The 15,909-nt window shown below is 41.4% G+C and overlaps 1 protein-coding gene across 1 annotated transcript in view; it reads left to right on the plus strand.

Annotated features, from left to right (window-relative positions):
* The window catches only part of CLSTN2 (calsyntenin 2), a 1,488,165-nt gene that overhangs the window by 419,761 nt on the left and 1,052,495 nt on the right, over window positions 1-15,909 (plus strand). The gene's annotated exons all lie outside the window — the stretch shown is intronic.

The following is a 15,909-nucleotide window of genomic DNA, read 5'->3' on the forward strand; positions in this document are numbered from 1 at the left end:
ATTAGTTATTAAGGATTCCTGCCTACTGTCCCATGTGCAGAAGGTGCTGCACTTTAGCAATGCTGTTACCTTAAAAATATTTTAGGTACTGGTAAATATGCCCAAGTACACATATGTTAATGGTCCCTACCAGTACAGCAAGCATACTAACACTGGATAAATATATGAAAAAACATGCAGTAATCATGTATACATACATATTGTAACACAAAACATTGCAAACAATTAAAAAACATTCCAGTTACGTAAAAACAATCAATAGAGTACTAATGTAATCTAGTAAGCACAGCTAATGTCCTATAAAGTCAAAAAGTTCACCCAATTTACCTTGATCTAAGTTGATTGCAATCCACTTCCGAATAAGCACACCCCCGTACATGGTCAGTAGGACGCTAATAGGACTGTAGTCCTACCTCTCTAAGCTTTCCTCATTAGCAGTCACATTCAAACTTACAATGTAAGTTTGAATCTGATTGTTGGCTGCTATTTCTTTTTATGCTTTCTGCACATAAATATATCACTGCACGTTTATTTCATGACTGCCAGATTACAAAGAGCAATGTCATGAACTTGTGCATATAGCAATGCATAGATGCTAAAATGAGCTAACCAGCTAGTTATGTTTCTTGTATGATCTGAAAGTATAGGGCCACTTTAGACCCTAAGGCCGGCCATACACGGTTTGAATTGTTAATGGGCAGGCTGAATGTACCAAGCTGACCGATTGATCAGCTTGAGTACAACCAGCCTGCTGGATTCTATTGCGATTATTGTTAGCGGCTGCTATAGCCGCTAGCAATAATCATGGTCTTTCTTGATGCCGTCCCCACCAGGAGATGACAATGGCCTGGCAGGAGGGATTCCCACATCAACACTGTCTGTGTTGATGGGGGAACCGAGTGAATTTCTTTCCTGCAACCCGTGGCTGCAGGAAAGAAATTTGCTCCGTGTATAGCCGGCCTAACACTTTTCAGGTGTTTCAATGCAATTTATGTACACACACATATGTTCATAGTGCTTATGCGCTGGTGACATTACCAGATGCTACAAATGTGAATAGCGTTGGAAGATATTTACTGTACCTATATATAAGCCTTACCTGTAGATACAAGGCATAAAGCACACTTTACTATCGCTTTAAGCATATCTATTATCCACCTTTCAGCTTGAATTATTATTTCTTCTTGTTAAGTCAACAGTCTCCTGTGGGAATAGGCTTTCCGATCATATAGTCATTGCATTACATTTTTTTACAGGCCACTGCTTCTTTTCATTCTGTAGGCAGAAAAGGCCAGGTGATCATATGTCAATTAAAGTATTATTCTCGGTAGCAGAAAAAAAAAACGTATTTTCTTCCACACTGCTTTCCACAAGGAGCATAACATGTAGCTGTTTACATTTGTTTATTCTCAGATCGCATCCAGCAGCGAACATCTTAATTATACATTGAGTTTTATGAAAACCATGCCAAAGGGCCAGGGAATTTGGAAGCAGATAAAGAAGAATACTTCTATAACAAGTTGTATTAATATGTCTTATATCTTGTGGAATCAGGATGGATTCCAAACACCCCGAGTTAATTTGCTGTGTGACATATTTCCAGTAAATTATACTGAAAATAATGGCAAAGAAATTAGCTATGTGACCAATGCTCGACTAAGGTGCTTTTTTTTTTTTTTTTCAAACCTTGTTCATCAGGAAGGGGATCTTGTCTTTAATCAAACAAAACTTTGTTGTGAAGAGTACCAAGAGACCTCCTATGAAGGACGTTTAATGCCAGATGGATTGGTTACATGGATTCCATTTAAGATAGTATAGATTGTTACATTTCCCAACTAATGCTAACAAGTCTATTGATTGTGCTGGTATTCTGCCTCCTATAAAAGCTACACTCCTACTCAGAAAGTGAAAAACATGAATTCTGGACAGCTGAAAGGGAACCTATGAGGACTAAGGTTGAGCTAAACACCCCCCAGTTTGGTTCGCACCAGAAGATACCGAACAGGCAAAGATTTCAGCAGAACACACAAACACCGTTAAAGTTTATGGGACACGAACTTGAATAATCAAAAGTGCTAATTTTAAAGGCTTATATGCAAGTTATTGTCATAAAAAGTGTTTGAGAACCTGGGTCCTGCCCCAGGGACGCATGTATCAATGCAAATTTTTTTTTAAAAAACAGGCGTTTTTTCGGGAGCAGTGATATTTTTAATACTTAAAGTGAAACAATAAAAATGAAATATTCCTTTAAATATCGTGCCTAGGGGTGTCTATAGTATGCCTGTAATGTGGCACATGTTTCCCGTGTTTAGAACAGTACCACAGCAAAATGACATATCTAAAGGAAAAATTGTAATTTAAAACTGATCGTAGCTGTAATGAATTGTCGGGTCTCGGCAATATAGATAAAACTCATTGAAAAAAAGAGCATGGGATCCCCCCAGTTCATTACCAGGCCCTTTGGGTCTGGTATGCATATTAAGGGGAACCCTGAACCAAAATTTTTTTCTTTAATTTGTGGGGGTCCCCCTAAAATCCATACCAGACCCTTCGGGTCTGATATCGAAATTAAGGGGAACCCTGTGCCAAATTAAAAAAAAAGGCATAGAGGTCCCCCCAAAATCCATACCAGACCCTTATCTGAGCATGCCACCCTGGCAGGCCGTAGGAAAAGAGGGGGGATGGGAGAGTGCCCCCCTCCTGAACTGTACCAGGCCACATGCCCTCAACATGGGGAGGGTGCTTTAGGGTAGCCACCCAAAGCACCTTGTCCCCATGTTGATGGGGACAAGGGCCTCATCCCCACAACCCTTGTCCGGTGGTTGTGGGGGTGAGGGGCTTATCGGAATCTGGAAGCCCCCTTTAACAAGGGGACCCCCAGATCCCAGCCTCCCCCCTGTGTGAAATGGTAACGGGGTACGATGTACCCCTACCATTTCACAAAAAGTGTCAAAATGTTAAAAACTAAAAGACACAGCTTGGGGACAAGTCCCTTTATTAAAAAAGTTAAAAAATAAAAATCTCCCATGATGTCCATTCATCTTCTTCACGCCGCGACAGACCGAAAAAGAAAAAAAAATCCGTAACCGATCCGCCTCCATGGGAGGCTCCCACCGTGTGGCGCTTCTTCGCTTGTGACAGTTCTTATATAACTGAGGGCAGGGCCACCGGTGACATAAACGGGTGACCCCGCCCCCCTCTGATGCCACAGGGAAGCCATAGGGAAGTCCCTGTGGTGTCAGAGGGGGCGGGGTCACCCGGTGACGTAAACGGTTGACCCCGCCCCCTCTGATGCCATGGGGAAGCCATAGGGAAGTCCCTGTGGCATCAGAGGGGGGCGGGTCACTCGGTTACATCACAGGGTGGCCCTGCCCTCAGTTATATAAGAACTGTCACAAGCCAAAACGCGTCAGCCAACGTGAGCCTCCCATGGAGGCGGGTCGGTTACAGATTTTTTTTCTTTTTCGGTCTGTCGCGGCGTGAAGAAGATGAATGGACATCATGGGACATTTTAATTTTTGTATTTTTTAATAAAGGACTTGTCCCCAAGCTGTGTCTTGTCATTTTTAACATTTTGACACTTTTTTTGTGAAATGGTAGGGGTACATTTGTACCCCGCTACCATTTCACACAGGGGGGAGGCTGGGATCTGAGGGTCCCCTTGTTAAAGGGGGCTTCCAGATTCCGATAAGCCCCCCACCCGCAGACCCCCACAACCACCAAGCAAGGGTTGTGGGGATGAGGCCCTTGTCCCCATCAACATGGGGAAAAGGTGCTTTGGGTGGCTACCCCAAAGCACCCTCCCCATGTTACAGGCATGTGGCCTGGTACTGTTCAGGAGGGGGGGCACAGTCTCGTCCCCCCTCTTTTCCTGCGGCCTGCCAGGTTGCATGCTTGGATAAGGGTCTGGTATGGATTTTGGGGGGATCTCTACGCCATTTTTTTTATTTTGGCGCAGGGTTCCCCTTAAAATCCATACCAGACCTAAAGGGTCTGGTATGTATTTTGGGGGGACCCCTGCTATTTATTTTTAAATTTGGTGCAGGGTTCCCCTTAATTTCCATATCAGACCCAGAGGGCCTGTATGGATTTTAGGGGGACCTCCACGCAATTTAAAAAAAAATTTGGTTTGGGCCTGATAATGGACTGGGGGGATCCCATGCTGTTTTTTTCAATGAGTTTTATCTATAGACAATACTCAGGCACAATATTTAAAGGAATATTTCATTTTTATTGTTTCACTTTAAGCATTAAAAAAATCACTGCTCCCAAAAAAAGTCCATTTAAAAAAAAATTTCATTGATACCCTGATGTCCCCTGCGGCAGGACCCGAGTCCCCAACTTTTTATGACAATAACTTGCATAAAAGCCTTTAAAATGAACACTTTTGATTTTTCATGTTAGTGTCCCATAGACTTTAACGGTGTTCCGGCGGCTTTCAAATTTGCCCCGAACACCACATATTGTTCGTGTTCTCAGAACATCCGAACAACCAAAGTTCGGCCCCAACTTATGCTTGGGCCGAACCATTCGCCCATAGGAAATTTGAAAGCTGCAAATGCTAACTTATTTTAAAGGAAACCAGTTTCGAAAATAATGAGGCTTTTATGGCTAGCCTTCTAATAATGCAGGTGGCCTGGCACTGACATGGAACGAGCCTGATATACACACTTGGTCCCAGGTCTGTTACCCAAAGGGTATTGAGTCTATTATTGTGACAGCCAGGGAATTAATATTTTAGAAAGAGTGGTAAGCAATGGAAACCATCATATTCTCAGTGAAGGTTTCCATTCAAGATGAAGGCAGGGCCACTGATGAGGCAGTACAGCCAGCCATCCTGTATTGGGCTGAGGCCCCATCATTTCAAAAGGGGTGCCCAGGCACCCACTGAGCAGGAGAGCAGGCTGTACTCCCTTATTGCAGATACCGATCCTCTTGTGCCTCCGCTACAGCATTGCCGGCTTCTACTCTACTTTCTCTCTTTGGCTGCAGAGTAATTATTTCTGGTATCTGTTACCCCCATCCCTGCTGCCCCCTTCCACCTGTTGTTCAGGACCCCCTGTGTGCCCCTTTTCCCCGCAGTACTGCTGGCTTCCCTCCTCTTCCACCGACACTGCTGCGGTCACACAAGGGGGTTGTTTCTGGATGGGGAGTGGGGGAAGGGGCTGGTAAATGTGTATTTCCTGAATGAACACAGTGAGTGATTGGTACCAATCACCCCTGTGTCTGTTCATCACTAAAGCATATTAAACTGTGTTTACTATACTTCAGTTTGTGAACGAGCAAGAAGATTCAGAGTGCTTCCCAATAATTAATCTGTGCAGCTGAGGCTAAGAAAGGGATGGATGAATTCATTTGCTCAGTCCCTTTCTCAGTCTTCAATGTGAGATGTCAGGGGTCTGTTTAGACCCCTGATATTTAACCACTTCAGCTCTGGAAGGTTTACCCCCATTCATGACCAGGCCATTTTTTGCGATACGGGACTGTGTTATTTTAAAGGGGTTGTAAACCCTCTTTTTTTTTTAATTAACAAATATGTCATTCTTACCTCCACTGTGCAGTTTGTTTTGCACAGAATGGCCCAGAACCTCCTCTTCTGAGGTCCCACGGTGGAGCTGGTGGCTCCTCCCCGCATCGAGTATCCACGTTGGAGAAGCTCTTTCCTTGGTGGACACCCATGCGGGCGCGCTCCCGAGTCCCACATCTGTATCCATTCACACAGGATTCGGCCTCGCCCCCCGGCGCCGCATCATTGGATTTGATTGACAGCAGCGAGAGCCAATGGCTGTGCTGCTATCAATCTATCCAATCGGAACACGAGACACCAGCTACAGATGGTGTGCATCTACAAACTTTGGTATATTTTTATTTATTTATTTAAATTTTTTAGTACTAATGGCGGCGATCAGCAACTTATATCGGGACTGGGATATTGCAACGGACAAAGCAGAACCTAACTGACACTTTTGACACTTTTTGGGGACCAGCGACACTAATATAGTGATCAGTACTCAAAAAAATGCACTGTTACTGTACTAATGACACTGGCAGGGAAGAGGTTAACTTCAGGGGCAATCAAAGAGTTAAATGTGTTCCCTATAAAAGATTGCTAACTGTCTTTGGGGTGCTTTGACTGGGGGAATGTAAAGATCTGTGTTCCTGCTTAGCAGCACATTCCCCTTTTAGAGAATGGTGATCTGCCTTGTTTACACAGGCAGACTGCCATTCTGCCTTTCTCCTGAATGATCAGCGGGTCCCGGTTAGCACAGCGCCTGCTGGATCCACTGATTGGCTCCTGCTGTGTCCAACCACAGTGGGAATGGGTCACTGTCGGTGTGCGCACCCCAGACCAGGAGCTGTCAGATCTTGTAACAGGTATGTGATCCAGCAAAGAGTGGCCGCCCTGCCACAGTAAATCGGTGGGCAGTCCCTAACCAAACCCCCCTCCCAACGCAGCAGTTAAATAAAGTTAAAATAAATTAATTAATTTAAATGATAAAAAAATAAAAAAAATCTAAAAATAAGAAAAGAAAGAAAGGAAATTCGAATAAAATGTGAAAAAAGAACTTCTAAAAAATAATTTAAAAAAATTAAAAGCTATCATTTCTGCCATGGCTGCAAAGCATAGCATTGCAACCCTGGCATGTGTACCCTAGGCAGTGCCTCTGTTGCTAAAGGGGGTAGGAATTGGTGGGCGGTAAAAGTGCAGCTTAACCATGCGGTTTTTATTGCCCCCCAACCTCATGTGTGAATGAGCCCTAAGGACATCCATAGATGGATACACGCACACGTCATTATTGACAGCTCTACACAGACCACTGAATAAGGGAATAACACAGCATCTACACAAGAACTGGGGGATGAAGTCAAAGGCTAAAGTGATGTTTTCATTGCTCTTTGTATGCTGTTGCAGACCAAGCCAGCTTTACATTGTGTGCAAAGGGCGCCAGGGCACTGTGCTGGCATTCAGTTTCGGTGTGAGTTCAGAGAACATGTTTATTCATACACTTGTTCCCAGAGGAAGGACATGGCCAACTGGCAGAAAGGAACATAGACTGGTGGTGGACTGGCACACAACGTACTTTGGACATCATAGATGGACAATTCACTGTGTGTATAAGAATGGCTATTTCTTATTTTCAGGTCCTGGTCATTTTTTATTTCTATTTTTTTTACCCTTCAGTTGTATACTGTTAAAAATTTCCTATTCCACATCATGTACCATAGCATATTTCATTTAAGTGTAGTGCTTGATTGTATTATATTCAGAGACACACCAAAACAGCCTGCAGCCCTTTGTCTCAGCAAATGCCAGTAACTGCATGATAATTGCATTATTTGTAAATTACAGCATACCTCATCAAACTGGCAAAGCTAGATTACAGGGCAGGATAAAAACAGACAGGTTTATCTATATAAGTACATGCAAACTTTTTTTAGTTTAATTCATGTTTTACTCCCTGGTATAGGAACATGAGACAAAGAATTCATGGTGCCCCATATAAAGTAATATATTTTTTATTTGCTCTATAATTTACATGGCATGTTGCAAATATATTTTATTTTTTTCACCTTTGATAGTCTTCATATGCCACAGGAGAAATAGATTAGTACAACTGGGAGTCAAAAATAGGGTTAGAAGTCTATAAATGGGTTAATTCATGAAAAGTACATAGCCCATTAAAATAAAAAAAAATTGATGCCCACTTCTGCGGAAGCTGGGACATGAGAGAAAGAAGCAACTCTAGAAAAGGCAGTAAAGGAGGAGAAGACAAGCGACATCTAAATGTAGCGTTAAAACAACTTTAATACTGTTAAAAGTAATGCATTCTCAAAGGAAGGTGTAACTCAAGCATATAGCACTGTATGGGATATTCTCGCCCATCACAAGTCCACACAAGTCCCAGGCTAACAGAAGGTAGAAGACTGTGGTTCAGCTGGTCAGAAGCACCAGAGGTTCCCAGGGCTTCCTATATCTTTTGGAAAGCAGAATCGAGTAGATGTGATGTCACGACCATATTTGATGGGGGAGCGTCCGATAGCCTGAGGAAGGAGCGCATGCTCCGCAAATGCATCACCACATTTCAACATCATCTCCAGTAGCAAAGTCACATCCTTTCGACTCTGCATTTCAAAGGATACAGGAAGCCCTGGGAGCCTCCAGCGCTTCTGACCAGCTGGACCACAGCCTTCTTCATCTGGCGGACTGGGACGGGGATTTGTGTTGGCGAGAATATCCCATACAGTGCTATATGTTCGAGTTGCATCTTCCTTTGTGAGTGTATTACTTTTAACTATATTAAAGTTATTTTAACACTACACTTAGTTGGCGCTTGTCTTCTCCCCCTTTTATGATAGTCTCCATATAACTGTAGGCTTTGGGATTAACAGTTTTATGCAAGGATTATTATTTTCTAGAAGTCTGTGAATTTCACCAGTCACACATTTATAGCTAATAAACAAGTGAGCTGTTGAGACAGGGATTTATTACAGGGTAGCAAAGTTTAGCATTAATGCCCTAGATGTGCCTAGTTATAAGCTCATCACTGCATTCAGAAAAACTAGAGCATACATTGAAATATTGTCTTATATCCCATCTGCAGAGGAACACATACCCTTTTTGAGCTTCTTCTAAGAGTTCACAATATCTAGGCTAATAAGGCTTAAAACAGAGCATCCTGTTATTAATCTGCCTGAATATAACATATTTGCTCCTGCTTCATATATCAAACTGAGAAGAGAATTTATTGGGTAAATGGAACATTATTCCTTGTGAATGAACTACATTTTAAATTTCAAAGACAAACAAAAGATGGCTATTTGGACAATCGCGGTTTTGTAATTCTATTTGGGACTGTCTGCTATAAAACTGGTATATCTAGAGCAGTGATAGTCAACTTTCAAGGTATATGGGGCCTCAAATGGATATTTGGACTTCAAGAGGCCATGTAAAATAAGATATTTAATATAGGTAATGCTACAGGATGCAGTCAGAGACTGCAGACAGGCTAGAGGAGAGGGTCAGAGACTGCACACAAGCTAGAGGAGATGATGAGAGACTGCACACAGGCTAGAGGAGATGATTATAGACAAGAGATAGGCTAGAGGAGATGATCAGAGACTGCAGACAGGCTGAAGGAGCTGGTAGGAGACTGCAGACAGGCTACATGAGATAGTCAGAGACTGCAGATAGGCTAAAGGAGATGACCAGAGACTGCAGAAATGCTACAGGAGATGGTCAGAATCTCCCAACATGTGCTACAGAGGATGGTCAGATACTGTGAGCATGTTATAGGAGACTGGTAGACTGGAGAATAGGTAGAGATCACTGTCCCTTTTTAAATTGGTGCCCTGTCTCATGCTGCTAACTGTTGGAGTCCAAGGAGCAAAAGCAACTACCAAAAGGCCATTTGCAATTCTTGGAATGTAGGTTACACACTAGATCTAGAAAGTAGGCTATTGGTTGCGCCCAAGAATAGATATACTGCATTGATTCTGAGTCTGACATGATGAATTATACATTGAACTTCTGTGGAATTAAGTAATGACGTTTTGCTCTTTTATTAAGTAGTGCAGTAAAGTCTGCCTTCAGTTATTAAATTTGTACCTGCTTTGGAATTCTGCTACCCTATATTATTTCCTGTTGCCTCACAACAGTATTACCCCCTATTGTTTTGTTAGACCACTGGTGACTATAAAGCAGTTGCAGATACGTGATTACCTAGTTAATGTAAAAATCCCAATTATACACTTTTTTGTGGGTGTTTTTCATTTTTCTCAGAATGAGTGTGTTACAACACTTTACCTCAAATTTGAGTGAGATAAAACCTTTGCAAGGAGTATTTAGTACTTTATCCATTGTTCCAACTGGTAAACATCCAAACATGTTATCTGACTATTGTGGCCTGCTGTTATTAGTTTGGCCTCATTTTCTATTTTTCTTAAAGGGCAGCCCCATCCAAACCTTAGGTTTTGTTGGCTAAAGCAGGAAAGGTTTACACTTTTATCACCATTTGTATCCTTGTTGGGGACATTTCTTTTCACTTCAGGAGAGGACATGATCAGAAATATTTCCAAGAATATCACAGACCAGTTGATACCACTACTGCTAATGTTAGTACTACTGCTGCACTACAGTGCCTTGCAAAAGTATTCACCCCCTTGGCTTTTTACTTATTTTGTTACATTACAGCCTTTAGTTCAATGTTTTTTTTTTAAATCTGAATTATATGTGATGGATCAGATCACAATAGTCTAAGCTGGTGAAGTAAAATTAGAAATATATACATAAAACTATATTTCATTAAAAAAAAATGATAATTGGCATGTGCGTATGTATTCACCCCCTTCGTTATGAAGCCCATAAAAAGCTCTAGTGCAACCAATTACCTTCAGAAGTCACATAATTAGTGAAATGAGGTCCACCTGTATGCAATCTAAGTGTCATTACATATGGCATATGGCATCATTTTTGAAAGGCCCCAGAGGCTGCAACACCTAAGCAAGAGGCACCACTACCCAAACACTGCCATGAAGACAAAGGAACTCACCAAACAAGTAAGGCACAATGTTGTTGAGAAGTACATTCAGGGTTAGGTTATAAAAAAAATATCCAAATCTTTGATGATCCCTAGGAGCACCATCAAATCTATTATAACCAAATGGAAAGAACATGGCACAACAGCAAACCTGCCAAGAGACGGCCGCACACCAAAACTCACAGACCAGGCAAGGAGGGCATTATTCAGAGAGGCAGCACAGAGACCTAAGGTAACCCTGAAGGAGCTGCAGAGATCCACAACAGAGACTGGAGTATCTGTACATAGGATGACAATAAGCTGTACGCTCCATAGAGTTGGGCTTTATGGCAGATTGGCCAGAAGAAAGCCATTACTTTCAGCAAAAAACAAAATGGCACATTTGAGTTTGTGAAAAGGCATGTTTGAGACTCCCAAAATGTATGGAGGAAGGTCATCTGGTATGATGAGACTAACATTGAACTTTTTGGCCATCAAAGATAACACTATGTCTGGTGCAAACCCAACATATCACATCACCCAAAGAACACCATCCCCACAGTGAAACATGGTGATGGCAGCATCATGCTGTGGGGATGTTTTTCAGCAGTCCGGACTGGGAAACTGGTCAGAGTTGAGGGAAAGGTGGATGGTGCTAAATACAGGGATATTCTTGAGCAAAACCTGTACCACCCTGCGTGTGATTTGAGGCTAGACAGAGTTTTACCTTCCAGCAGGACAATGACCCCAAACACACTGCTAAAGCAACACTTCAGTGGTTTAAGGGGAAACATGTAAATGTGTTGGAATGGCCCAGTCAAAGCCCAGACCTCAATCCAATAGAAAATCTGTGGTAAGACTTAAAGATTGCTGTTCACGAGTGCAAGACATCCAACTTGAAGGAGCTGGAGCAGTTTTGTAAGGAGGAATGGGCAAAAATCCCAGTGGTAAGATGTGGAAATGCATAGAGACTTATCCTAAGCGACTTGGAGCGGTGATAGCCGCAAAAGGCGCCTGTACAAAGTATTGACTTTAGGGGGTGAATAGTTATGCACATTGACTTTTTCTGTTATTTTGTCCTATTTGTTGTTTGCTTCACAATAAAAAAAAAAGAATCTTCAAAGTTGTGGGCATGTTCTGTAAATGTAATGATGCAAATCCTCAAACAATCCATGTTAATTCCAGGTTGTGAGGCAACAAAACATGAAAAAGGCCAAGGGGGTGAATACTTTTGCAAGGCACTGTAAATGACATATCTCTGCCTGTCTTTTTACAAACAGCAGCTGGGTGGAGATCTGTTATTTTACAGTGGTAATGCTAGCACCACAAAATAACATATTCCTGAAGAGTTTCTGTTCATTAACAAACATGTCCTGGAACCTGGGTGACATCATTGACCAAATATGGGCAATCATTGTTGAGTGTGGCACAGGTTGACGTGCTGGCGATTAGCTTGCTTGTGAAGAATGTTTAGGCATGTGGCCTGGTATGGTTCATGGGGGGGATTAAATAATGTTCCCTCAATCTAAATCAAATGACAAATCTGTAGTCAAGTGATGTACTGTAGATTATTTTCAATCATGATGACCCATTAACACAATGGCATGCTGCATACCATGATGTTCATCCACTGCTAGATCATCACAAATGACAGATCCTCAGATCCTCAGATCCGTCATGATCATATTTGGTTAATGACATCACCCAGGAGTCCCTGGTCAATGTGTACATACACCAGCTTTTAAGTGTCATTTTGCCTTGGCATTACTATTGCTACAAAATAACAGATTTCCACTTGATTTGTTTATTTGTTTCTTTTTTTTTTTTTTTTTTTTTTTACAAATATTAGCTAATCTCTACATAATATATTGAAAATTAGAATTAAAAAAATGCCTGGACTTAGGTATTAAGAATACTGTCCCATTTACATTTATTTTCTGTGTCTAAATTTAATTTCATTGTCCAATTTTAATTTTGGATCTAATTGATAGCTGTAAAGGAAATGGGAAGACTTCTTACTAAGACAAATAATTAATGAGGCTGCATGTGTCTATGTAAAATTGCGTTGTCAGCTGCAGACTGTCGCAGACAGCCAACATATCTTGAACATTTCCTCTGGGCACAGACATAATGAAACAAGTTGGGTGACAGGTAATATATACACAAATGTGATTATTTTATCATTTTGCCTTATAATATCACATTTTTTAGAAAGATTTTGTAATTCTTTAAGCTCATTGGGAATGTACTGAGACCAGAGCAGCCAGAATTTGGAAGAGCCATGTATTGCAACTGAACAGCTTCTATGTTTAATTTTAAGTTCAACTGAACAAGTTGAAGCTAAAATCTGGTTACTACATACAGCTGCTCAAATTTTGTCTGCTCCAGTTTTAATAAATTCCACCCAATGGGTATTAAGGATTCCTGATAATTCCCCATTTAATATCACATTTGTAAGCAAGTTGAGAATACACTTTAAGTACAAAGATTGGACTGTGGTATCCTGATCCATAAGGCAAGTCCTTGCATGATTCACTTCTTTTTTTGGGAGCAGTGATTTTTTTTAATGCTTAAAGTGAAACAATAAAAATTAAATATTCCTTTAAATATCGTGCCTGGGGGGTGTCTATAGTATGCCTGTAAATTGGTGCATTTTTCCCGTGTTTAGAACAGTACCACTGCAAAATGACATTTCTAAAGGAAAAATTGTCATTTAAAACTGATCGTGGCTGTAATGAATTGTCGGGTCTCAGCAATATAAATAAAACTAATTGAAATAAAGAGCATGGGTTCCCCCCCAGTCCATTACCAGGCCCCTTGGTTCTGGTATGAATATTAAGGCGAACCCCAAACCAAAATTAAAAAAAAAATTGCCTGGGGGTCCCCCTAAAATCCATAACAGGCCCTTCAGGTCTGATCCTGAAATTAAGGGCAACCTTGCACCAAATTTAAAAAAATGGCATAGGAGTCCCCCCAAAATCCATACCAGACCTTCCAGGTCTGGTATGGATTTTAAGGGGAACCCTGCGCCAAAATTAAAAAAAAAAACAACCTGGCAGGCCACAGGAAAAGAGAGGGGATGAGAGACATCCCCCTGCTGAACCGTACTAAGCCACATGCCCTCAACATGGGGAGGGTGCATTGGGGTCTGACCCCAAAGCATCTTGTTCCCATGATGGGGACAAGGCCCTCATCCCCACAACCCTTGCCTGGTGATTGTGGGGGTATGCGGGCGGGGGGCTTATCGGAATCTGGAAGCCCCCTTTAACAAGGGGACCCCCAGATCCCAGCCTCCCCCCATGTTAAATGGTAATGGGGTACATTGTACCCCTACCATTTCACAAAAAAGTGTCAAAAATGGTAAAAAAGACAAGAGACAGCTTTAGACAAGTCCTTTATTAAAAAATAAAAAAAAAAAATGTCCCGCGATGTAAATTCATGCCGCCCAATGGACCGAAAAAAAAAGAAGCCGCGACCGTTCTGCCTGATGGGAGGGAGGCTGCCACCAACTGACGATTCTTCTCTGTGACAGTTCTCATATAGCTGAGGGTGGGGCCACCCAGTGACATAAATGGGTGACCCCACCCCCTCTGACACCACAGGGAAGCCATGGGGAAGCCACGGTGAAGCTCCCGTGGTGTCAAAGGGGCGGGGTCACCTGTTTATGTCACCGGGTGGCCCCGCCCTCAGCTATATAAGAACTGTCACAGAGAAGAAGCGTCAGTCGGTGGGAGCCTCCCATGAAAGCAGAACGGTTGCAGCTTTTTTTTTTTTTTGGTCCGTCGGGCGGCGTGAATTTACATTGCGGGACATTTTTTTTTAAATAAAGGACTTGTCCCAAGCTGTCGCTTGTCTTTTTCACCATTTTTGACACTTTTTTGTGAAATAGTAGGGGTACAATTGTACCCCATTATCATTTCACATGGGGGGGAGGCCAGGAACTGGGGGGTCCCCTTGTTAAACCAGAGATTTATATTTGAGGGAATGAGGATGGCCCATGGAGGCCTCTGGATCTTTCAACTTCTTTTAAATCTTTGGTTAGAGGATAATTTCCAATGGTAATAGTGGTAAATATACAACATACCATCACTCTGTATGCAGATTTCTGTAAATCATGACATGTTACCATTTTAAGCTTTTTGGAGCTTTGTTTGTATCTTTTTAGAACAAACCCCCCCCCGAAGTCCTTGACTGTATGGGTCGAAATGCTTTGGGGTATCAATCTGGTTGTCATTTTATAATATCTTGCTCTACTATGTAAACATTGCCATGTATAATGAAATGTGTCCTTGTATATACAGTATGTGCAACCAGGGTTCATATTTTAAAATCCATGGATTTAAAAAATGTTTTTCCTATTTGTATAATAATAAAAAAACTTTTTATGAAAATCAGCATCTTTGATTAATTTAAATTGCTTCTAAAAAACCCTTGGGGCAATATACCATTTTGAACTGCATAGCTTATCCATCTTGGTTGCCGATGAGCTGATTAATACAAGATTCCGCTTCTGATTAGCATGATGACAGCTCATGCATCTTTTTGCTCCATGTAAATGGCACTGGTGCAGCATGTCTTCCCCAGTACCAAGCTCTGATTTGTACAATTTATAGCTCGGCGCTAGCTGTGCTGAGTCTGAGGAATTCTATAATGAGAGCGCTCAGCAAGTGCTGTGTTATCTGTTACGCTAGTAGAAGTGGATGCCATTTGATAACTATCTGCACAGGAAGAACTGATTTAAGAGCTCAGTTTCTCAATTTTCAGACAGATAGTGTCTCCATAGAAACCCATTGTGTATAGTTCAAACTGTCTGTTTATACAGAATTACTCTTCTGCTTTACACAATAAAATAAAGGAGATAATTGGTGCTTTTGAGATTTATAAATATGGTTGTGGATAAAGAAATTAATTTTTTTCATACATGAAAAGATTATTACACAGCACACAAAATCATCTAATAGAAGGCCAAACCAAAGTGTATAGCCAGGAACCAGCTACAATTGGTCTCTAGAGCTGGCCATACACTAGTAGAATTTTGTTCAAAAATTTTAATTTTCTGAACATTTGTTTGACTTTCTAATGGTTACTGGGATCAAACTGACGTTTGTTTTCGACCGTAGTAATGACAAATTTTGAAGGGTCAGGATGAAAATGTATTCTCGAACTAATGAAAACTGTAATTGCTTTTTTATATGGGGAATTTGTACATATGTAATGAAACCTGTTCAAAACATCTGGAATTCCATTTAAAAGAAAAGTCTGAATGAAATTGAATGGGTTTTCAAATTAAATTAATTGATTCAGTAATGGTAAGAAAGAATGTTCTGACTAATGATTTTTCTATGAACGTTTGAATGAAAATCTTTGTATGGCCATCTTAAGACTCCCAGCT

This window comes from Aquarana catesbeiana, linkage group LG04, assembly GCF_042186555.1.
Source record: "Aquarana catesbeiana isolate 2022-GZ linkage group LG04, ASM4218655v1, whole genome shotgun sequence".
Taxonomy (NCBI): Eukaryota; Metazoa; Chordata; class Amphibia; order Anura; family Ranidae; genus Aquarana; species Aquarana catesbeiana.